The sequence below is a fragment of the Leucoraja erinacea genome, chromosome 11, assembly GCF_028641065.1.
Source record: "Leucoraja erinacea ecotype New England chromosome 11, Leri_hhj_1, whole genome shotgun sequence".
In the NCBI taxonomy this organism is placed as follows: Eukaryota; Metazoa; Chordata; class Chondrichthyes; order Rajiformes; family Rajidae; genus Leucoraja; species Leucoraja erinaceus.
The window spans coordinates 21,005,972-21,031,266 of NC_073387.1; the positions used below are offsets into that span (position 1 = coordinate 21,005,972).

The 25,295-nt window shown below is 41.7% G+C and overlaps 1 protein-coding gene across 1 annotated transcript in view; it reads left to right on the forward strand.

Annotated features, from left to right (window-relative positions):
• LOC129701510 (protein diaphanous homolog 1-like) overlaps positions 1-25,295 on the forward strand; it is a 62,650-nt gene that overhangs the window by 12,265 nt on the left and 25,090 nt on the right. The window lies entirely within an intron of this gene.

The following is a 25,295-nucleotide window of genomic DNA, read 5'->3' on the forward strand; positions in this document are numbered from 1 at the left end:
CAGTGAAGAAAGCGAATAGTATGTTAGCTTTCATAGCAAAAGGATTTGAGTATAGGAACAGGGAGGTTCTACTGCAGTGTACAGGGTCTTGGTGAGACCACACCTGGAGTATTGCGTACAGTTTTGGTCTCCAAATCTAAGGAAGGACATTATTGCCATAGAGGGAGTGCAGAGAAGGTTCACCAGACTGATTCCTGGGATATCAGGACTGTCTTATGAAGAAAGACTGGATAGACTTGGTTTATACTCTCTAGAATTTAGGAGATTGAGAGGGGATCTTATAGAAACTTACAAAATTCTTAAGGGGTTGGACAGGTTAGATGCAGGAAGATTGTTCCCGATGTTTGGGAAGTCCAGGACAAGGGGTCACAGCTTAAGGATAAGGGGGAAATCCTTTAAAACCGAGATGAGAATAACTTTTTTTCACACAGAGAGTGGTGAATCTCTGGAACTCTCTGCCACAGAGGGTAGTCGAGGCCAGTTCATTGGCTATATTTAAGAGGGAGTTAGATGTGGCCCTTGTGGCTAAGGGGATCAGAGGGTATGGAGAGAAGGCAGGTACGGGATACTCAGTTGGATGATCAGCCATGATCATATTGAATGGCGGTGCAGGCTCGAAGGGCCGAATGGCCTACTCCTGCACCTAATTTCTATGTTTCTATGTCTATGTTTCTAAAAACAGGAAGGCAGATTACTATCTAAATGGCGTCAAGTTGGGAAAAGGGGAAGTACAACGGGATTTGGGGGTCCTTGTACATCAGTCTAGGAAAGTAAGCATGCAGGTACAGCAGGCAGTGAAGAAAATGAATGGCATGTTGGCCTTTATAACAAAAGGAATCGAATATAGGAGCAAAGAGGTCCTTCTGCAGTTGTGCAGAGCCCTAGTGAGGCCACACCTGGAGTATTGTGTGCAGTTTTGGTCCCCTAATTTGAGGAAGGACATTCTTGCTATTGAGGGAGTGCAGCGTAGGTTTAGAAGGATGAGAGGTTTCTCATTGAAACATATAAGATTGTAAAGGGCTTGGACATGCTAGAGGCAGGAAACATGTTTCCGATGTTGGGGGAGTCCAGAACCACAGTTTAAGAATAAGGAGTAAGCCATTTAGAACGGAGACGAGGAAACACATTTTCTCACAGAGAGTGGTTAGTCTGTGGAATTCACTGCCTCAGAGGGCGGTGGAAGCCCATTCTCTGGACGCTTTCAAGAGAGAGCTAGATAGGGCTCTTAAAAATAGCGGAGTCAGGGGATATGGGGAGAAGGCAGGAACGGGGTACTGATTGGGGATGATCAGCCATGATCACATTGAATGATGGTGCTGGCTGGAAGGGCCAAATGGCCTACTCCTGCACCTATTGTGTATTATCTTGTCTATTCATCTGTTCTGACCTAATGTATTGCATTCCTCTAGACTATAGGCTTTAGAGTCATCAGGCTATTAAACACTACAACCTCCAAATAGGATCTGAACTATATAGGCCTGGGGGCATTGGTTTTGTCTTTCTGCAGTGTGTGCGTGTGTGTGTGTGTGCGTGCGTGCGTGTGTGTGTGTGTGTGCTCTCTCTGTTAACACTTGAGCTATGCGCTCATTTATACAGTGATCCATGTGCCCTTTATCCATTAATCTGCATTTGCTGTACTATTACACAGTTATTTCTAAAATAGGGCGGCCAAGTGGTGCAACGGTCATCATTGCCTTACAGCGCTGGACACCCGGGTTCAATCCTGACCATGGGCACTGTCTGTACGGAGTTCGTATGTTCTCCCTGTGACTGCTTGGGTTTTCCTCAGGTGCTCCAGTTTCCTCCCACATCCCAAAAGCATACAGGTTTGTAGGTTGATAGACACAAAGTGCTGGAGTTACTCAGCGCATTACTCAGCGAGTCAGGCAGCGTCTCTGGAGAAAAAGGATGAGTGATGTTTCGGGTCATGGCTGAAGGGTCTTGAACTGAAACATCACCCATCCTTTTTCTCCAGAGATGCTGCCTGACCTGCCGAGTTATCAAGCACAACTGCAGTTCTTTGTTTCTGTAGGTTTGTTGGTTAATTGGCTTCTGCAAAGTATCCCTGGTGTGTAGGATAGAACAGGTTTATGGGTGAGCATTGGTCAGCACAGAATGACCTGTTTCCACACTTTCTCTAACCTAAACTAAACTAAAACTGGAATCAGTGATATCACTGCCTGTGATATTATGTGAGTGGCTTATGGGTCAGGTCGGGGGGAGTTCCCACCGCCATGGGTACCATGTAATTCCGTGCTACCTGCTCCATGGTTGGGTAGTCTGCGTCTAAACTGTCTCACCCAACTGATTTGCCAGGTGAGAAGGAGGCTGAGGACCCCGAGCAGGACCAAAAACAAGGGCGGATGAGCTCCTAGCGAGCCAACGGCCATCCACACTTCAGTAGAACTTGCAATCATTGTCATACATAACGTACATACACGTAAGGTACCGTGCCCGTTGATGTTTTCAATGATGATGATGATGATTATGGTGAATGAAGTATCGATCAGTTTCAAGATAGAAGTGAGTGTGCAACACTGAATATGTTAGCCACTTATGTTGAAGTTACAAAAGTAAATCCCGCCAACTGTGATTGAAAAATAATTTCTAACGTATTCTAAAATACTATGTATTTGTATGACATATTGCAGCTGTTTGGTTTTACTCAGGCAGTTTAAGCTCAGGAAATTTTAAGTCCAAAAGTTGTCTAATTTCATTGGTGTGATGGATTGTTTTACCCTTAGGGTGGAAGTTGCTTTTGTCAATATGAATGGCATTCACCCCCTCCACCCCCCCCCCCCCCCCCCCCCCCCCCCTTGACTTTATTGGCATCAAACTTGGATTTTTTTTTCCCTAAACTGTAGGAAATATTTGCCTAACTCATAACTCAAACATTTAATCCATTTCAGCAATGCAATATTACTTGACTTAACGAAATGAAGAAAGTTAAAATCCTGGTGGAGTAGCTCTTGGATTTGACTTCTACTTCATTAAATTTGGAAAAATTGTAAATAAATAACTAGTATGAATAAATAATAAATATAATTGCGGATAACACCCGACTGGTTTACCTATCCTTCATGGGATACTCCTTCCGCACTCCAAAGATGTACAGGTTTGTAAGTTAATTGGCTTTGGTAAAGATTGTAAATTGTCCCTAGTGTGTAGGATAGTACTAGTGTACGGGGATCGCTGGTCAGCGTGAGCTGAAGGGACTGTTTCCACGCTGTATCTCTAAACTAAAGTAAACTAAACATCCTTAATGAATACGTTACCAGGAAGTCAGGCTACTTAACCTGGTTCATTGAGTTGGGAAAATTTTGTTTTTAAATGCATTAGTTAACAATATTTTCCAAAGTAGTCCTAGGACAGGTCAGAATTAAAACATTTTAACTTGGTTTTTGTGCAATCCATTCAAAGACTTCTCCACACCAAATTTTAGAACTAAGTACAAATATTTTTTTAAAGCAGTCCACCATCTGGAGCTTATAGAATTTTCAGTCTTAAAGCTCTTTCGAAATAATGGACTGTTCTCCCCTGAGGGTGGGGAGGGTTTTTTTTTTCACTTCCCAAACTTCAATATTTTTAATTAATATTGATATTCTATCATGTTAATGTTTTGAGAGGGTTTTTTTCAAAAATGTTCACAAAAGTGTATTTGGCAAAAGTGAAGTAATTTTTGGTTTTGTCTTATTTTACACCTTAAGGTGCTTTCATTCTTTTGGGCTGCATGTCAAGTGACACTCCGAGCTAAAGGCTGTCTGGAAAGCAACATCTGTACAATTCCTTCATTCAGTGAACTAATTATTCCTGCAGGCATCCTAATACTTTCTGTTCAGCAAGGAATGCTCTATTAGGAGTCTTCATAGGAGTATTTTGGAAAAGAACGTTGACCCTTTAAACGGCTATTTATTGGAACCTCCTTAACGCTAGATTTTTAACTACAGTTGAACAGTGAGGATTATCAAGCTGGTTGGTGTTTTTTTGCACACAAAAGAAGCATATAGATCAGTGGGATTATTGCCATACATAAGTACAAATGCGTAGACATATACATAATGCATAATACATATACATAATGCATAGAAACAGCCTAGAGTCTAGATGCAATAGTTTTTTGGGGGATAAAGCATGGAAACTGCCCCAACCAGTACACTAGACCTGTCCTACAGACTAGGGACAATTTACATAAGCCAATTAACCTATAAACCTATATGGCTTTGGAGTGTGGAAGGAAACCCAAACAGTCACCGGGAGAATGTATAAACTCCTGTAGTCAGGATCGAACTTGGGTCACAATACCATTAGTTTCAATATAATTATGGAGAGGGACAAAACTGGACCTAGGGTTGAGATTTTTGATTGGAGAAAGGCTAACTTTGAGGAGATACGAAAGGATTTAAAAGGAGTAAATTGGGACAGTTTGTTTTATGGGAAAGATGTGGAAGAGAAATGGAGTACATTTAAAGGTGAAATTTTAAGAGTACAGAATCTTTATGTCCCTGTTCGGTTGAACATAGCAAAAGGATAACGAGGGATAAAATTGGTCCATTAGAGAGTCAGAGTGGCCAACTATCTGCAGAGCCAAAAGAGATGGGGGAGATATTGAACAGTTTCTTTTCTTCGGTATTCACCAAGGAGAAGGATATTGAATTATGTGAGGTAAGGGAAACAAGTAGAGTAGCTACGGAAACTATGAGGATCAAAGAAGAGGAAGTACTGACACTTTTGAGAAATATAAAAGTGGATAAGTCTCCAGGTCCGGACAGAATATTCTCTAGGACATTGAGGGAAGTTAGTGTAGAAATAGCAGGGGCTATGGCAGAAATATTTCAAATATCATTAGAAACGGGAATAGTGCCGGAGGATTGGCGTACTGCGCATGTTGTTCCATTGTTTAAAAAAGGGGTCTAAGACTAAACCTAGCAATTATAGACCTGTTAGTTTGACGTCAGTGGTGGGCAAATTAATGGAAAGAATACTTAGAGATAATATATATAAGCATCTGGATAAACAGGGTCTGATTAGGAACAGTCAACATGGATTTGTGCCTGGAAGTTCATGTTTAACTAATCTTCTTAAATTTTTTGAAGATGTTACTCGGGAAATTGATGAGGGTAAAGCAGTGGATGTTGTGTATATGGACTTCAGTAAGGCCTTTGACAAGGTTCCTCATGGAAGGTTGGTTAAGAAGGTTCAATGGTTGGGTATTAATGGTGGAGTAGCAAGATGGATTCAACAGTGGCTGAATGGGAGATGCCAGAGAGTAATGGTGGATGGTTGTTTGTCGGGTTGGAGGCTAGTGACGAGTGGGATGCCACAGGGATCTGTGTTGGGTCCACTGTTGTTTGTCATGTACATCAATGATCTGGATGATGGTGTGGTAAATTGGATTAGTAAGTATGCAGATGATACTAAGATAGGTGGGGTTGCGGGTAATGAAGTAGAGTTTCAAAGTCTACAGAGAGATTTATGCCAGTTGGAAGAGTGGGCTGAAAGATGGCAGATGGAGTTTAATGCTGATAAGTGTGAGGTGCTACATCTTGGCAGGACAAATCAAAATAGGACGTACATGGTAAATGGTAGGGAATTGAAGAATGTAGGTGAACAGAGGGATCTGGGAATAGCTGTGCACAGTTCCCTGAAAGTGGAATCTCATGTAGATAGGGTGGTAAAGAAAGCTTTTGGTGTGCTGGCCTTTATAAATCAGAGCATTGAGTATAGAAGTTGGGATGTAATGTTAAAATTGTACAAGGCATTGGTGAGGCCAATTCTGGAGTATGGTGTACAATTTTGGTCGCCTAATTATAGGAAGGATGTCAACAAAATAGAGAGAGTACAGAGGAGATTTACTAGAATGTTGCCTGGGTTTCAGCAACTAAGTTTACAGAAAGGTTGAACAAGTTAAGGCTTTATTCTTTGGAGCGCAGAAGGTTAAGGGGGGACTTGATAGAGGTTTTTAAAATGATGAGAGGGATAGACAGAGTTGACGTGGAAAAGCTTTTCCCACTGAGAGTAGGGAAGATTCAAACAAGGGGACATGACTTGAGAATTAAGGGACTGAAGTTTAGGGGTAACATGAGGGGGAACTTCTTTACTCAGAGAGTGGTAGCTGTGTGGAATGAGCTTCCAGTGAAGGTGGTGGAGGCAGGTTCATTGGTATCATTTAAAAATAAATTGGATAGTTATATGGATGGGAGGGAATGGAGGGTTATGGTCTGAGCGCAGGTATATGGGACTAGGGGAGATTATGTGTTCGGCACGGACTAGAAGGGTCGAGATGGCCTGTTTCCGTGCTGTAATTGTTATATGGTTTATATGGGTCCCTTGCGCTGTAAGGCAGCAGCTTTACCACTTCGCCCTGGAAATTGGCATATTGATTGTTCATCATTACAGTGAATTGTTCGAAAGGATGAACAAACTACCTCTGTTCCTATGTGCACTCGGTGTATGAAGTGTTTTACATATTTAAGTACGCTTGACATTTGCTTGTTTTTTTTGATAAAACGCTGTTTCTTTAAGGCACTGATTTTCTTGGCACATAAATGTTTCCTCTGATTCAATACTATTGTGGATATGAAAGGATTACTCAGGTTGGTATTGATTCATCTGGTCCTATTCTGCAACAGACTTGGATTATGAAAAGTACAGTCTTTGATCTCATGCCTTTTTTGTATAAGGCTTTCATCCACTTTCTAAGCCTGGTCTGCTCTCTTTCTTAAAATCTATTTCAACAGAATCTTGCGTTGTATTTTTATTGCCATGTCTGCTTTTGCTTAGCTCTTAATGATGTGGGGTTAATGTTGTCACCCCATTTAATACAAGGTTTGAATTTCTTAGAACAATATCAAAAAGATCCATTAATTCCCATGTGAAAATCCCAATCATTGGTGCAATATTCTTTCCACTTTTTAAAACTTTAGAGATACAGTGCAGAACACAGGCCTTTCAGCCCATTGAATTTGCGCCGAACAGCGACCCCGTACACTAACATTATCCTCGGGCCAATTTACAATTTTACCAAAGCCAATTAACCTACAAACACGCACGTCTTTGGGATGTGGGAGGAAAATGGAGCACCCAATGAAAACCCACGCGGTCACAGGGAGAACGTAAAAACTACGTACAGACAGCACCCGTAGTCAGTATCGAACCTGGGTCTCTGGCACTGTAAGGCAGCAACTCTAACACAGACCTAAATCCTGCCCAAATATGATACATGCTAGGTTCACGTTTGTTTGGGTAGTTTTGCCAATCCGAAGGGTTTCGGCCCGAAACGTTGCCTATTTCCTTCGCTCCATAGATGCTGCTGCACCCGCTGAGTTTCTCCAGCATTTTTGTGTACCTAGCAAAGCAGAATATGGGCAGGATCAATCTCTTGATCCAAGTGGCAAGAAGAAAGATGTGAGGGAACACACTTCCAATCGCACTTACAATCCAATGATCGCAAATGGGAATTGTTGGGACAAACTTGGCTTATCATGGCACAGTTGATTGGCCTCTGCGTATATGCAGCCTGACCTTGAACCTGAAGTATGATCACCTAAAAGAGGTAGCAAGGCCTGCTTAATCCCATATGAATTCACCCTCTCAAAGGACTGCATCTTTGGTAGGAGGTAGTGTTGAATCTTGCATCACAAATTTAGCATAAAATTGAGAAACTGGAGCTAGTAAAACACACTTGTGGAGTTCATCACAGAGTTGTCACCAAGATTTTTAGTTTCTGAATGATTAGTTCTGTTACATGGTGAAAGCCCAACTTGCCCACGCCAATCAACATGCAACGAGTCCTGTTTTAACTCGTATCCTTCCAAACCTACCCTATCCATGTACCTGTCTAAATGGTTCTTAAATATTGTGATACTGCCTACCTCAATGACCTCCTACAGCAGCTTGTTCCATGCACTCACCACCCTTTATGTAAAAAAAAAAGTAATCCCTCAGATTTCCATTAAAGATTTCCTCCCTCATCTTAACCCAGTGTCATCTGGTTCTCAATTTCCCCACTCTGCTCAAAAGAACATGCGTTTACCCGATCTATTCCTCTGAAATAATTTTGTTCACCTCTACAAGATCACCCCTCAACCTCCTGCGCTCCTATGAATGAAGCTCTAGCATGCTCAATCTCTCCCTATAGTCCCTCAAATCCTGGCAATATCCTGGTAAACCTTATCTGAACCCTTTCAAGCTTGACAACATTTTTCCTATAATATGGTGACCAAAAATGAACACAATACTCTAAATGTGGCCTCACCAATGTCTTATATAACTAACATGACCTCCCCAACTGCTACACTTGTCTTTTAGGCCTGCAAGAATATTGCTCTGCCAATCATATCCCAGAGTTCTGTTTTGATGCTGATGAATTTACCACAATAATCAATACAAAGTAATACACAGTCTCCGAATGCTGGGTTATTAGGTAAAATGGAGCTATAATAACTACATAGAAAAATCAATTCTTGAGATTTTTTTTGAAGAATAAAAGAAAACCAAAGCACTCTACTGACAAGCGGTGTGTAGATTCAAATAAATGTTTATTATAATTAGCGTTTGCCATTTCCTTCCATTGTTTGGTCTGTTTTATGTCACAGACTTGTACTTTGACATTCCATTGATGTGCAGGAAATTTCTGCAATTAACTTGTTAGCCTTAACTTGTTCTTTGTTTCCAACATCACTTCTTTAAAAAAAAAAACAGAATCAACAATGCAATTAAACACTGTTTAAATCAAAATTATTTAAATCATTCTTTATAATGTTCCAGATTTTTTTCACAGGTAATATACACATTTTTGGTCTCTATCTTCCAGGTTTTTATTTCTCCTTAGCTTTGCTACTAGTATTTAGTTTATTTTACTTCAGAGATACAGCGGAGAAACTTGGCCTTCGGCCCACAGTCTGTGCCGACCAACAAATACACCGTACACCAACACTATCCTACACACTCGGGAGAATTTTTCAATGTTACCAAAGGCAATTAACCTACAAACCTGTACGTATTTGGAGTGTGGGAGGAAACTTGAGAAAATCCACATGGTCAAAGGGAGAATGTACAAACTCCATGCAGACAGCACAGTACTCACCATCAAACTTGGGTCTTTGACACTGTAAAGCAACAACTCTGCTGCTGCACCACTGTGCCACCCTCACATCTCTATTATTGACATAGCAAAGTTGGCATTACCCTCCAAGAATTTTGATATAGCTTTTGTTGATAACAAGCACGTGATATTCCACATTAGATTTTGCTATTCTAAAAGACCCATTATGCACAATAAGGTGCATTCACTCTATTCCACTCATGATTCTAAACTCCTCTAGAAGATCATCCTTCAGCCTTCTGCACTCTAAGGAATGAAGCCCTAGCCTACCCAATCTCTTCCTAAAGGCTTCTATTATTTTTTTAAACATTGCTTTGTCATAATTTTTTTTTAAATCCTTATATTTCCAATTTTGACACCCATTAAACATGTAATGTTCATCTTTCAAGCATTTGAATCTGTAGGTCTCTGAGTCTCAATGTAACAAGAGCCATTACTTCCAGAATTTATTTCTCAGCAGAAGAAATAAATGATCACTGTTCACAATATGACAAATATAGCAGTACTAAAAGGCAAACTTTACTTGGAATAGTAATCCATAGTATACAGTGCATTCAGAAAGTATTCTGACCCCTTCACTTTTTTCACATTTTCTTACGTTACAGCCTTATTTTTAAATGGATTAAATTCTATTTTTTTATCATCAATCTCCACACAATTCCCAGAATGAAGAAGCAAAATTTTAGAAATTTTTGCAAAGTAATTGAAAATAAATAACTGAAATATCACATTTACATAAATATTCAGACCCTTTGCTATGACACTCAAAATTGAGCTTAAGTTCATCCTGTTTCCATTGATTATCCTTGAGATGTTTCTATAACTTGATTGGAGTCCACTGGTGGTAAATTAAATTGATTGGACATGGTTTGGAAAGGCACACATCTGTCTATATAAGGTCCCACAATTGACAGTGCATGTCTGAGCAAAAACCAAGCCATGAAGATGAAGGAATTGGCCGTAGACCTCCGAGACAATTTCTGCAGCATTGCAGGTCCCGACGAGCACAGTGGCCTCCGTCATTCTTTAATGGAAGGACTTTTGAACCACCAGGACTCTTCATAGAGCTGGCTGCCCGGCCAAACTGAGCAATCGGGGGAGAAGAGCCTTGGTCAGGGTGGTGACCAAGAACCCAATGGTCACTCTGACAGAGCTCCAGAGATCCTCTGGAGATGGGAGAACCTTCCAGAAGGACAACTATATCTGCAGCACTCCACCAATCAGACCTTTATAGTAGAGTGGCCAGACAGAAGCCACTCCTCAGTAAAAGGCACATTGACAGACGCTTGAAGTTTGCCAAAAGGCACCTAAAGGACTCTCCGACCATGAGAAATAAGATTCTCTGGTCTGATGATACTAAGATTGAACTCTTTGGCCTGAATGCCAAGTGTCACGTCTGGAGAAAAACCAGGCACAGCTCATCACCTGGCCAATTCCATACCTACAATGAAGCATGGTGGTGGCAGCATCATGTTATGGGGAGGTTTTTCAGCAGCAGGAACTGGGAGACTAGTCAAGGTCAAGGGAAAGATGAACGGAGCAAAGTACAGAGAGATCCTTGATGAAAACTTGCTCCAGAGCGTTCTGAACCTCAGACTGGGGTGGAGGTTCACCTTCCAACAGGACAACGACCCTAAGCGCACAAACATGACAACGCAGGAGTGGCTTTGTGACAAGTCTGTGAATGTCCTTGAGTGGCCTGGACTTGAACATCTCTGGAGGGACCTGAAAATAGCTGTGCATCTACTCTTCCCATCCAACCTGACAGAGCTTGAGAGAAGCTGCAGAGAAGAATGGGGGAAATAACCCAAATACAGGTGTGCCAAGCTTGTAGCATCATACCCAAGAAGACGAGGCTGTAATCACTGCCAAAGGTGCCTCGACAAAATACCGAGTAAAGGGTCTGAATACTTTCTGAACACCTGTTTTCCCTTCTACATTCTGGGTTATTGTGGGTAGATTGATGATAACAAAAATGGATTTAATCCATTTTTAAAAAAGAAATGTAACAAAATGTGAAGGGATCTGAATACTTTCTGAATGCTCTGTTTACAGAATTATTATTTGTGGCTTTCATTTATGCCACTCATTCTATCTATCAATTACTAACTTCATTGGTGGAGGAAGTACAACAAGGAACCTGCTTCATCTCAATTATGGGATCATATTTAGTTTTAGTTTAGAGATACAGCGCGAAAACAATCCCTTTAGCCCACCGAGTCCGCTCCAACCATCGACATTCCTACATAAACTAGGGACAAATTACAATTATACCAAGCCAATTAACCTACAAACCTGTGCGTCTTGGAATGTGGGAGGAAATGGGATATCCCTGAGAAAACCCATGCAGGACATGGGAAGAACGTACAAACTCTACAAAAAGCACCCATAGTCATGATCGAACCCGGGTCTCTGGCACTGTAAGGCAGCAACTCTACAGTTGCTTCACTATACCGCCCTTTCAATCCAAACTCAAAAAATCATTTCATTTCAATACTAAGCTAAAAAGCACATGAGGTTTTAACAAAATTTTGAAGATGTTACAAGATGAGATAAACCTATTCAGTCGTAAAGATGAATAAATGGACCATTCCTAAAAGCGATACAAGTTTCTAATTGATTCCGTGGTATTTGTTTCCATCCTATCACCAACTAGAGAGCGGTCCTGAGCAAACATTTACCTCATTACAGACCCTCGGACTAGTTTGTTTTCAAGTAGATTAGGCATACTTTCAGCTTTAATCCTCCAAACATTGAACCCACATAACCTTTCTCATCACAGCTGCAAATTCAGGTAGAAATAAGTCATTATTCAGATAGGATAATGTGCCTGTTATCTGTAAAGAACATTTTGAGTAACTTTGCCCTCTAAATGCCGAGTTTAATTTCAAGGGCATTTTTTTTTTGGACTTGGCAAAAATGATTCATCCCACACATATTCTAAATATACCATCGCTGTACTGTCTAGACAGCATTGACATTTGTGGGTGTTCTTCAAATGGTTTGAAGTAGTAAGTGCTTTCTGTCAGATTTACATGGCAAATTGATAAGTTATTGCAGAGATTTTTGCTGCAGATACTGGACTTTCAATGTAAGTTAATGAGTTGGCTCATTAGTATTGATTTATCAAGACCATTTTTAATAAGGTTTATGGTTTTGCTGGTTTGCACCTCTTATCCTCTTTGTACTCAGGAGTGCAGAATCTAATCAACGGCGTTCTTAGCAGAATTGCAGGCACTTTCTTGGGTTTTATTTGTAGGTGTTTGCTATGCCTGGTTGGTCAGAATTTCTTTAAAAGTTATGCCGTCTTTCAAAAATCTCTGCTTTAGATTCCTTTTATCTTTGTTTCAGAGTGTTTATGTTCAAACAGTAGCGATTTTATCAGAAAAAGATAAAGTGTTGGTGTAACTAAGCGGGTCAGGCAGCATTCCTGGAGAACATAGATAGGTGACATTTCGAGTCGGGACCCTTCTTCAGATAGGTGATATTTTGGGTCGGGACCCTACTTCAGATAGGTGACATTTTGGATCAGGTCCCTTCTCTGGAGATACTGCCTGATCAACTGAGTTACTCCAGCTCTTTCTGTCTTTTTTTTTGTAAACCAGTATGTGCAGTTCCTGTGTCTCCATGCAATGATATTTACAGAATTATCTTCATGGAGTCTGCGGAGCTCTGCATTGTGGAAGCTGCATTAATATGTGCAGGAATAATGTCATTAGTTCTCAGTGCTACCAATATCAACAATCATTGTTCTATTTAATGCATTCTGCATATCCTTGGTCTCTGCTCTCTGAACGTAAAGCAAATCTCTAATCAGAGTTCATAATTATTTCCGAATGTTAACCAACCTCTTGTTTATTGTGGGATCTGTGGAGAATATTCCATCACACTTGTGGCAAGTGGAAAGACCTTGGGGTGCCAGAATACCCACCCTTGGCCTTGTAGCTGATCCTGTTGAACTTTTGCTCAATGGCTCCACCATCCCTATGCTGGAGAAATCAGTAATGGTAATGTTACTGAAAGTCACAGTGAGATTCTTATTGGAGATTATTGGAGATATTCTATCATTCAAGCTATGTATTTCAGATACTGAGGAGTTTGCAAGTTGAAAATTGCGCATTTCTTTTCTAAACTTGTCTGTTTATGCCCTTGATGGAAGTAAGGTCATGGATGAAGCCCAATGACGCAACTGCTACAGCTGTTGCCTCACAACACCAGGGATCCGTGTTGAATCCTGACCTTAGGAATCATTTGTGTCAGGTCTGCACATTCTCCCTGTGACCGTGGGATTTCTGCGAGTGGTCCGGTTTCCACCCACATGCAAAGATGTACCCATTTGTAGACTAATTGGCCTCTGTAAGTTGCCCTTATGTCTGGGAAGTACAAGATAGACAGCTCAATTGTAATCATGCATAGTCTTTCCGCTAACTGGATAGCACGCAACATAAAATTCATTTCACTGTACCTCAGTACAGGTGACAATAAACTAATGAATGGCTGCTGCACAGTGTTCTATTGTTGAGAGAAAGTGTGAACCTGAAGCTTTAACTACCCCTTCTGGGCGAATGGAAATTATCTCCGTGCTTACTTGGCTCAATGGCATCAATTGTTTTCTCTTGGCTGTCATAACCACAGTTTGTGTGACAGAAGGATAAACATGGGAAGTCCTCTCCAACACCTCTACAACATTTATCTTCAAAATAACCAATTACCTCGTCATTATCGCTTTTTTATATAGAGAGCCTTGCAGAGCACATTTCTCATTTCATAGATATGACTACACTAAGAAACTGCTTCATTGACTGTGAAGTTCTATTGATGTCCAGAAAAACAGAGTAGAAATCTTTATTTATTTTCCTTTCATTCAACTATCTAATTCATTTTATAAGAATTTTATAAGAATTTATTGACTCTGCTCGAGTCGCAGACGTTTTTATTCTGACAACACACATGCCTACCCTCCCTTTTCATGGTAATCATTGTCTTTCTTTGTAATTTCATTCATCGGTGGGATTTAACTTTCATCGTTCATAGTGCTTCATTCTTAAATACTACTGAGCAGTCTATTATTGCTCTTCTTGGCTTGTGAAAAGATTGTATTCCCATTCTATCTTTATAGCTGTAAAGTTCAACATAAATGTTCTTATAAATCTACATTCATCCCTTTTAAAGCTGCTGCTTCAATATGATATATGGATCCCGAAAACTTCAACAGTTTTGCAAGTCCAGGCTAAGGTCTAGTTTTTTTTTTTCCTTTTCTTTTTTTCATTCTCATCTCCCTTCCGATTTTGCCTAAAGTGAAGCTAAAAAAGTTGACAGGGGATATGTTAATGGTATTTAAGGCTTGGATATTTCTCAGTGATTGATGTGCATTCTGAAACAGGCCCAGACCAATTTTTTACTCCGCTTTTCAAAGAGGAATGATGGAATGTTTGTTATTGCAGCTGTCAGTTGATTTTGAGATAGTCTTCTGCCATCGTGTTTATAAGTCATAGGAGCAGAAATAGGCCATTTGGCCCATCAACTTTACTATGCCATTCAATCATGGCTGATCTATCTTTTCCTCTCAACCCTATTCTCCTGCCTTCTCCTCATAACCCTTGACACCCTTACTATTCAAGAATCTGTCAATTTCCACTTTAACAAAACCCACTGACTTGGCCTCCACCACCATCTTAATAGCCGGGGGGGAGGGGTTTTAAAGAGGGGTGTGTGGGAGGGGAGAGTCAAATGAGGTAGACAGAATTATGATGGATTGGGAAGAGTAGAAAACTTTCCCCCACATCAAAAACATCTAAAAATAGAGGAAATAAGTTTTCCAATAAGGGATGTGGGGTGTTGCATTTTGGAAGCACTAACATGGGTAGAACCTACACTGAACGGTAAGGCTCTGGGGAATTTTGTAAAGCAGAGTAATCGAGGAGTATATGTGCATAGTTCGTTGAAAGGGGCATGATAGATCGAAAGGGGGGTCAAAAAGGCTTTTGACACATTGGCCTTAATCAGTCAGAGCATTGAGTATAGAAGATGGGAGGTCATGCTGCAGTTCAATAAAACATTGGTGAGGCCGCATTTAGAGTATTGTGTTCAAGTTTGGGCACCAGCTTATAGGAAAGATGTTGTCAAGCTGGAAAGGATGCAGGGAAGATTTACGAGGATGTTGCCAGAACTCGAGGGCCAGAGCTATGGGGAGTCATTTATAATAATCAATTATCCACTTTGGTGGCAAGAACAGGAAGGCAGATTATTATCTGAATGGTGTCAAGTTAGGAAAAGGGGAAGTACAACGAGATCTGGGGGTCCTTGTTCATCAGTCACTGAAAGTAAGCATGTAGGTACAGCAGGCAATGAAGAAAGCTAATGGCATGTTGGCCTTCATAACAAGAGGAGTATAGGAGCAAAGAGATCTTTCTGCAGTTTTACAGGGCCCAAGTGAGACAACACCTGGAGTATTGTGTGCAGTTTTGGTCTCCAAATTTGAGGAAGGACATTCTTGATATTGAGAGAGTGCAGCATAAATTCATGAGGTTAATTCCCTGGACTGTCATATGTTGATAGAATGGAGCGACTGAGCTTGTATACACTGGAATTTAGAAGCATGAGAGGGGATCTTATTGAAACATATAAGATTATGAAAGGATTGAACACGCTAGAGGCAGGAAACATGTACCCGATGTGGGGGAGTCTAGAACCAAGGGCCACAGTTTAAGAATTTAGAATGGAGATGAGGAAAAACGTTTTCACCCAGAGAGTTGTGAATCTGTGGAATTCTCTGCCTCAGAAGGCAGTGGAGGCCAATTCCCTGGATGCTTTCAAGAGAGAGTTAAGCCCCTGTCCCACTTTCACGACCTAATTCATGACCTCTGCCGTGTTTGCCCTTGACTTATACTCGCAGCATGGTCGCCACGAGGTATTAGGAGGTGGCAGGTAGGTCATAGTAGGTCGTGATGCTAGTCGTAGGTAGTCGTGGCAAACAGCAGAACGTCACCTCTGTCACTCCAAGGCATGTTCACTCATAGCTGGAGAGTTTTTTGGAGAGGAGACTTGTGTTTTAGAGATGGCACCAAAAAGGCAGCAGCACAGGGGGAGGGCACAACCCTAAAAAAAACCGGCCATGCAGGTGTTGCCCACCCAAGAGGAGGAGTGGCAGGAGGTGATGCCACAGGAGGTGATAGTGCAGGAGGAGGTAGCCCTGCATGAGAGACCCCTGGAGGAGGAGACCAGGGTGGTAGTATATGTCCCCACCACCACCCCATCCTTCACTGCCTCATTTGAAGGCAGCAAAGCAGCCCTTTCTCCTGTGCCTGGCACAGCATCAGAGGCAGATGCCCCATTGATGGTGAGGGAGGGCTGGAGGAAGGTTATGCCCTACACCTTCACCAGGCAGCAGGAGGGGGACCTTGAGCAATGGTTCCAGCAGAATGCCATCCTGTACAAAAGGAAAATAAAGGGTACAGGGACAGGGGCAAGAATGGCATGCTTGCCTTCCACTGCCCCACATGTGTGCTTAAAGTTCCATCTTTTGTCAAAGCCCAGCGCCACTCTCTTCCAGTCATCTGGTATACTGGGACAGTATATCACATCATCTACATTCACCCATTGAGACCTCTTCTTATGCTTCCTCTTCACCCTTGCTCTTCCCCTTCTGCCTTTCTTTAAAGGCTGCTGAAGCAAAAGGGTTATTGCAAACAACAGTAAAATGTATATGGTCGAAGTCAGTCTTCAACATAGTCGAAGGAGGTCGTAGACATAGTCGTGGAAGGCCTTAGGTGGCCGTACACATAATCGTGGAAGGTCGTAGGTTACTGCGACCTTGATTTTTTTTTAGGTTGTTTAAGGTCGTCAGAGGTCGCGAATTAGGTCGTGAAAGTGGGACAGGGGCTTTAGATAGAGCTCTTAAAGATAGCAGAGTCAAGGTATATGGGAAGAAGGCAGGATGTAAAAGTGGGATAACATAGAACGAGTGTGAACGGGTGATCAGTGGTCTGTACTCAGTGGGCCGAAGCGCCCGTTTCCATGCTGTATCTCTTAAAAGATGCCATAAAATTAAGTCATCCCTCTGGCCTGGCATTGTACACAAGCCCATCATGTTTTTCTGTCACAGGATGTATGCAGTACATTATTTAGGGCTGCTTTGTTCATATTTGCTGCAGCCTATCTTCATCAATGCTGTTTTGCTAACCCTTCCATATTTCACTGCTGAACATGGTTGCTAAGTAACAGTCCCCAGGTGCCTTAAAGGCAGGCTGGCTGTTGCCTGCATCGACTGGGTAAAGCCTTGTACTGCATGCATAAATTATGGGGGAGTACAGATTCATCAACCAGATTTAGTAAAGACGTGGGATTCTTTTTGCTGATTAGAAAACTAGCTACCATTAATCCGACATATCCTGCTGACTAATATATCTCGATCCCAGAATATATCTGTTTTCAAAACAAATTACAAGCACACACCATATCAGGAAAGATTTCTGACAGCATAATAATTGCATAATTTTGTTTTTCATACACACACACACACACACACACACACAATCACTGCGCATAACACACACACACACACACACACACACACACACACATCCGGAATCAAGCATTTAACTTCCTGCACCCGACTATCTGAGTTCCTTATGAACATGCATTATCATTTACAGTCAGACCCTTTTTCCCTGGGTGGAAATGTCCAACACTAGAGGGCATAGCTATAAGGTAAGGAAATTCCAATGCAAATGTGCAGGGCAAGTCTTTTTACAGTGAGAATGGTGGGGGCCTGAAATGCATTGCCAAGGTGGTGGTGGATGTACATAGGATGGTGGTGTTTAAGAGGCTTTCAGAAAGGCACATGGAGTGCAGGATATAGAGAGATATGGATCATTACAGGCAGATGAGATCAGTTTAACGGCATCATATTCAGCACATGCATTGTGGGCAGAAGGGCTTGTACCTGTACTGTTCTATGTTCTATCAATAACTGGGGTGCATCTATCACTTATCTTCATTTTGTCAATTTATAAACCTCTAGCTGTAAGGAAGATTTCTGATGTGTTGCAATGGCAGAAGGGTGAAATGGAGTTTGGAGCATAAAAACCTAATTCACATTGCAAGTTTACACCCAGGCAACACAATTTCAAGTGTTCAAGGGGCTTCAAAACTTGCTTTTTAAACAGTTTTTTGAACATTGAACACTTCAGGTAGCCCATTCCTTCTCTCCAGAGATGCTGCCTGTCCCGCTGAGTTACTCCAGCATTTTGTGTCAGCACAGGCAGATATTTATGATGAAATATGCCTCTGCCTTCAATGCACCAGCTCAACCTTTAGTTGGTTACTTCAATCTGGCATAATGCCCAGACCATCTCTTATCTACCTGCACATGATCCATATCCCTCCATTCCCTGCATATTCATATACTTATCCAAATGTCTTTTAAATGACACCATCACACTAGCCTCAACCACCACCCCAAGCAGTGAGTTCCAGGCACACTATCCTCTGTTTAAAAAAATTTGCCCCTCACATATATTTACATACTTGGATGCTTCAAAGCAAATGGAGTACTATTGCAACTGTTTTGTACCATAGGAAATGTGGAATAAATATTGGCCAGCACTCTTGTGGATAACTCCCAGGCAAAACGATGCTATTGTATCTTTCACAGAGACCGGCGAGAGTAAAATGGGTATTAGTTTAAAGTCTCATCTAAAACCATCACCTTTAGCAGTGCACCATCCCCTACTCTGGAGCATCATTCCAAACGTTTGTATCAGACAGCTGCTGTTATCCCAAGTACTGATTCGAGCAAGATAAGATTGATGCAAACATATTTTAAACAGGAAATAGAGCTTGTTGCCGTTAGTAAATGCCATATGCATTCCAGATATAGATTAACTGCTGTCATATAGTTTTGGTGTGAGGGAACATTTTTGATGGATCTGAAATGGTTTCAAGAAGACTTAAAACAAAAGAGACATTCATGTTTTTGTTAGATTTCTTTTTATAACACCAAGAAATAAATTACTTCTAATTCCGTGCAAGAAACAATCCATTCCCAGGTTTGAAAAAAAAGTGAACCAGTTAATTCCCTTTCAAACAAAACTGAAATGTAATATGTTTCTTTGATCTTACTGTGTATGCAGGCAGAGGTGTGAGTGAGAGGCCTTTGTCATACAGGGTCAAGCATCAATTTATAAAAGGCACAATTATGTGGAGGTAGTGAAAGTAAATTATTGGTAACAATTTTTTTTCGGGATATGAGCATGACTGGCATTGTCCTTCAGAAAATGCCTCTGCTGCAGCCCAATCAAATTGGAAAATTGTGCTAACTGTGGCAGCAGTTCCAAAGGGAACAGCAGACCCCTCAATGCTTATATTTATGTCTCGACTTTACTTGAACCCTGTCTGTCCTGGTGGTGCTGATTGACAGACACAATTGTTACGATACTTTGCCGTTGTACTCAGCACGGACTCCGACGACTGAGAGACCCAACCTAGTGTTGACAGAAAACGTTCAGCCTATCATCATGCATGCTCTGGTTCAATGAAAGATTTATCCAGTTTATTCCCCATGCAAGCTTCAACTACGTGGCTCCAAAATATCCTCTTGCAGTACACAATAGTGCAGCGGTAGATTTCCTGCCTCACTGCGCCAGAGATCTGTGTTCAATCCTGACTACGGATGCTTGGCTGTACAGAGTTTGTTTGTTCTCCCGTGATCATGTGGGTTTTCTTTGGGTGCTCTGCTTTCCTCCCATATTCCAAAGATGTGCAAGTTTGTAATTGGCTTCTATTGTCGCGAGTGTGTAGGATAGAACTAGTGAACGAGTGATGGCTGGTCGACGTGGACTTGATGGGCCGAAGGGCCTGTTTTCACACTATATTTCTAAGCTTAGTACATTTTTAATTACCTTTCGAAAACTCCTGATGAAATCTAAGTCTGCCAATCTGTTGAACCTCATAGTCTCGGACAGAACAAACACAAGACCTTCAACCCAGCTGGTCCATATTGAACAGGATGCCCCGTCTAAGCTAGTCCCATTTGTCGGCATTTGGTCCATATTTCTCTAAACCTTTCCTATCCTGGTACCTGTACAAGTTTCTTTCAAATATAGTACCTGTCTCAACTACCTCTGGCAGTTTGTTCCATGTAACGGCCACCCTCTGAGTGTAAAAGTTGATCCATGGGTTCCTATCTTGGCTCACCTTAAACCAATGTCCCTTGGTTCTTGATTTCCCTCCACTGGGTAAAAGACTGTGCATTCACCCCATCTATTTCGTTCATGATTTTATATTCCTTTATTATAACATCACCCCTCAGCCTGCGTTCCAAGGAATAAAGTTCAAGCCTCCCCAACCTCACCCTCTAGCCCAGGCGCTCTTGCCGTAGCAACATCTTCATAAATCTGTCACTGCTAGCTCCACCACCACAGTAATCGCTGCCACCACTGACCTTTACCTGCACTCCGGCCGCGACAAGTGACTGCGCGGATACTCGCCTCTCCCCTCACCTGGATAACAAGTCCAGTTCCAGACCAAAGGTCTGAAGAAGGGTCTAGGCCCAAGACAGCACCTGTTATACATCAATACCAATATACATCAATGATTTGGATGAAGGGATTCAAAGTAACATTAGCAAATTTGCAGATGACACAAAGCTGGATGGCAGTGCCAACTGTGAGGAGGGTGCTATGAGAATGCAGGGTGACTTGGACAGGTTGGGGGAATGGGCAGACGCATGGCAGATGATGTTTAATGCGGATAAATGTGAGGTTATCCACTTTGGCAGCAAAAACAAGAAGGTAGATTACTATCTAAATGGCGTCAAATTGGGAAAAGGGGAAGTACAATGGGATTTGGGGGTCCTTGTACATCAGTCTATGAAAGTAAGCATGCAGGTACAGCAGGCAGTGAAGAAAGTGAATGGCATGTTGGCCTTTATAACAAAAGGAATTGAATATAGGAGCAAAGAGGTCCTTCTGCAGTTGTACAGAGCCCTAGTGAGACCACACCTGGAGTATTGTGTGCAGTTTTGGTCCCCTAATTTGAGGAAGGACATTCTTGCTATTGAGGGAGTGCAGCGTAGGTTTACAAGGTTAATTCCCGGGATGGCGGGATTGTCATAAGCTGAGAATGGAGCAGCTGGGCTTGTACACTCTGGAGTTTAGAAGGATGAGAGGATATCTCATTGAAACATATGATTGATAAGGGTTTGGACACACTAGAGGCAGGAAACATGTTCCCGATGTTGGGGGAGTCCAGAACCAGGGGCCACAGTTTAAGAATAAGGAGTAAGCCATTTAGAACGGAGACGAGGAAACACTTTTTCTCACAGAGCGTGGACGCTTTCAAGAGAGAGCTAGATAGGGCTCTTAAAAATAGCGGAGTCGGGCTATGGGGAAAAGGCAGGAACGGGGTACTGATTAGGGATGATCAGCCATGATCACATTGAATGGCAGTGCTGGCTCGAAGGGCCGAATGGCCTACTCCTTCACCTATTGTCTATTGTTTGTTCTCCAGAGATGTTGCCTGCTGAGGTACTCCAGCTATTTGCTGTAGTCGCTTGTTCCTGCTATGTACACAACAATAACCCCTTACTTGGTTATAGCAGACAATTGACAATAACGGACATCACTCCCCCCCCCCCCCCCCCCCCCCCCCCCCCAATGGTCTGTTATTACAAAGGTTTACTGTACTGGTGTTCTGCTGCTTCATTTTTGGAGCCAACTATTGACAGTTTGATGGATTATTCACCTCTGGAAATTGGCAGCCTTTTTGAGGAATTTCAGCTACGAGTTGAAGCGATTCTGCTTGGAAGGGGAAGGTTGAGAGCACTTTTAACTGCAGCATAAGCATTTGTGGCTGGCATCTATCTTTCACTCAAAATAGTTATGACCTAAAATTAAATGCAAGTCATGATGGTAGAAACAAAATCAATAAGTCTTTTCAAAGGGGAATTTAGCAGGCATTTCAGGTAGAATCATTTGCAGAGCTAGAGGAAAAGACAGGGAAATGCAACTGGAAGGATTATTCTTCTTGTCGCTGCTTCAGACTCGGTTGGCTTAATACCCTTGAGGTAATGATTCTATGAAATGAGTCATATTTTTCCCCTCAACTGATTTTATTAAAGTGCGTGTCCTTACAGGAGTTGCAAATCAGAAAGCTTAAGAGCCCCCGGTAACCTTATCCTGCTCTCCTCATCCAGATGCATCAATGCCAGTTCCCGCAACTGAACCTTCACAATTCCATTGTGCACATCAAGAATAGAAAATTGACTGTCTGGAACCTTTCAGATCTTGGGGTCCAGATTTGACAGCTCCGTTGAGGCTAATCTTGAGCACAAAATATGTTTTTGCTGTAAGAATCCACTAGAAGCAGCTTAAGCTAAATGTTCCAAAACTGAAGTTGCCTCAAATTGGGTTTGTGCCATTAATAACAGAAGTTGTGCAGTGAAACTCAATACCCCCGCCGAGCAGAGGCAGCTGCTTCAATTTGCTTTTTTTTAACCTTGAGAATCGGAGTAGTCTTTTGTTTAAAACCAGTTTGTTTCTAGGTTAGGAGGATAGTTTATAATTGTAGGGCACCCTCTAATTACAGTTTGCACCCATTATCACCATGGCACTCGCAGTGTGTGGAAAGGGATAGCTGACAGATGGATAACACGGTTGGGACTGTCTGGGTAATCCTCCATGGAGAATGGCATTCTCAGATTGCTATCAAAAATGTGACTGTAATTTGGTAACATATGGAACATTTCTCTATTCATAGAAAATCCATTCCAACACCTTTTTGGCTTGTATTGCAAGAATGCTGCTGTTGCCCCCAAGTATAAAAAGGTGAAATCACAGTAGAAGTTGGTCCCTAATAAGAACGTTATTTTTTTGTAAGGAATAGTCTTCATACAGTGTGGAAGAAGGCTCTTCAGACCAACTTGCCTACATCGATCAACATGTCCCATCTACACTAGCCCCACCTCCCTGCGATTAGCCCATATCTCTCTAAACGAGTTCTATCTACGTACCTGTTTAAATGTTTTGCAAACTTTGCAAAAGTAGCTGCCTCAACTACCTCCTTCAACAACTTATTCCATACACCCATCACCCTTTGTAGGGAAAAGTCACCCCTCAGATTCCTATTCGATGTTTCCCCCCTCACCTTAAACCTATGTTCTCTGGTTTCCGATTCCCCTTCTCTGAGCGAGACTCTGTGCAATCTATTCCTCCCATGAATTTGTACACCTCTATAAGATCATCTCTCATCCCCTGCGCTCCAAGGAATAGAGTCCTAGCCTGCTCAACCTCTTCCTATAGCTCAGGCCCTCGAGTCCTGGCAACATCTTCGTAAATCTTCTCTGCACCCTTTCAAGCTTGACAATATCATTCCTATATCATAGTGCCCAGAACTGAACACAATACTCTAAACAATAACTTAAACCTAACTTGTAAAAGTGGATTTGAGTGTTCTTCCAGGGACATGACTACACTTGGCAGAGCTTCTTCTCTCAGAGTGTGGTCCAGCTTGCTTAGCTTGTGTAATTGGCGAACCATTGTCCCAAAGACAGAAAATGACAGCAATGTAATGAAATGCTTTCTCTTTCTTCTTAGCTCCTCTAATGAAGTTACAAACTTACAGGTTTAACTTCCCTTTCAATTATATTAATTTCTATGCCTTTGTGATAATGATATTTGTCAGAGGCAAATATGAAATATGAAATAATACTCACTGGACATTGACTAACATGAATCAGCACAGTGGCGTAACCGTACCGCTGCTGCCTTACAGAGATACTGACCTGTGTTTAATCCTGACTGCTTGTTTGTACATTTTCCCTGTGATCACGTGGGTTTTCTCTGGATGCCCCGGTTTTCTCCCAAGGTCCAAAGACAAACAGGTTTGTAGGTTAATTGGCTTCGGTAAAATTGTAAATTGTCCCCAGTGTGTAGCATAGTGCTATAGTTAGTATACAGGGTAATCGTTGGTTGGCATGGACCAAAGACCCTGTTTCCATGTTGTATTTCTACGCTGCATTGCATTTGACACTAACGTTAACCAAGGTCACATAAAGCTATTTGTTTTTCAAATGCTAATTGATCTCTAAATTTCCATCATTTTCATGCTATTAGCAAATGTTCCTGATTTATTTTTCACTTATTTACTTTCTTAGGAAGAACATGATACTACAGATGTTTCTGGCAGAACAGATGGTTAAAAATGCAGCCTTATTAAATTAGATTTGCACTCTTCTTCCATGAAATACAGAATATTGTTTAATGGCACAGAGCTGGAGTAACCCGTAGTTATACAAAACATTGTATTTCCAGATGTAGGCACAAGAATCTGTAGATGCTGGAATCTTACATGGAAAGAAAACTGCTGGAATAACTTAGTGGGTCAGACTTGGATAGGCAACGTTTCGAGTCAAGACCTTTCTTCGGACAGAATATTATTTGAATCTGCTTTGTTTCCAGAAATGTATATAAATATGCTGAATCCTTTGGTGTAGAGATCTTTCTTGGTCAGAGGCAACTGTGCTGTGATGCACTTGTTAAAGCATCAAATGCTTCACCAAATAACAGACTAATTGCTCCATTAGTTGATTGTCCCAAAATGCTATGTTCCTGTGATATCTAATCCTCTGATATCTGCTTTCATAGGGGAAGCGACAATTGTGCACATCGAATCAGGTGGAAATCAGGTCTTCTATTGATCCTTTCATTCTTGCATTGCAGTGATTAAAAGTGGAAAGAAGGGTCACAACCTGAAACATTGCCTATCTATGTCCTCCAGAGATGCAGCCTGACCCGCTGAGTTACTTCAGTAGTTTTCTTTCTATGTAAGATTCCAGCATCTGCAGCTCCCTGTGTCTACATCTGGAAATACAATGCTTTGTGTAACATCAGCTTGAAGCTCTGCTCTTGGCCACCTCCTCAAGCAGTTGACAGTCACTGTACCTAGGTATACTGGTATACTAGGTATATCAAATAACATAAATGCTAGAAATCTGAAATCAAAGCAGAAAAACCCATTAGTTCAGGCAGCATCTGAAGGAAGAGAAAATTATTTCACACGGCAACTCTAATGAAAGATCCTTGACCTTCAACATGACCTCTGGTTCTCCCTGCACAGATACTGCCTAGCCTGCTGAATGATTCCAGCATTTTCTTATGCAGCAGTGCAAGGTTTTGTAACTTGGTCTACGCCA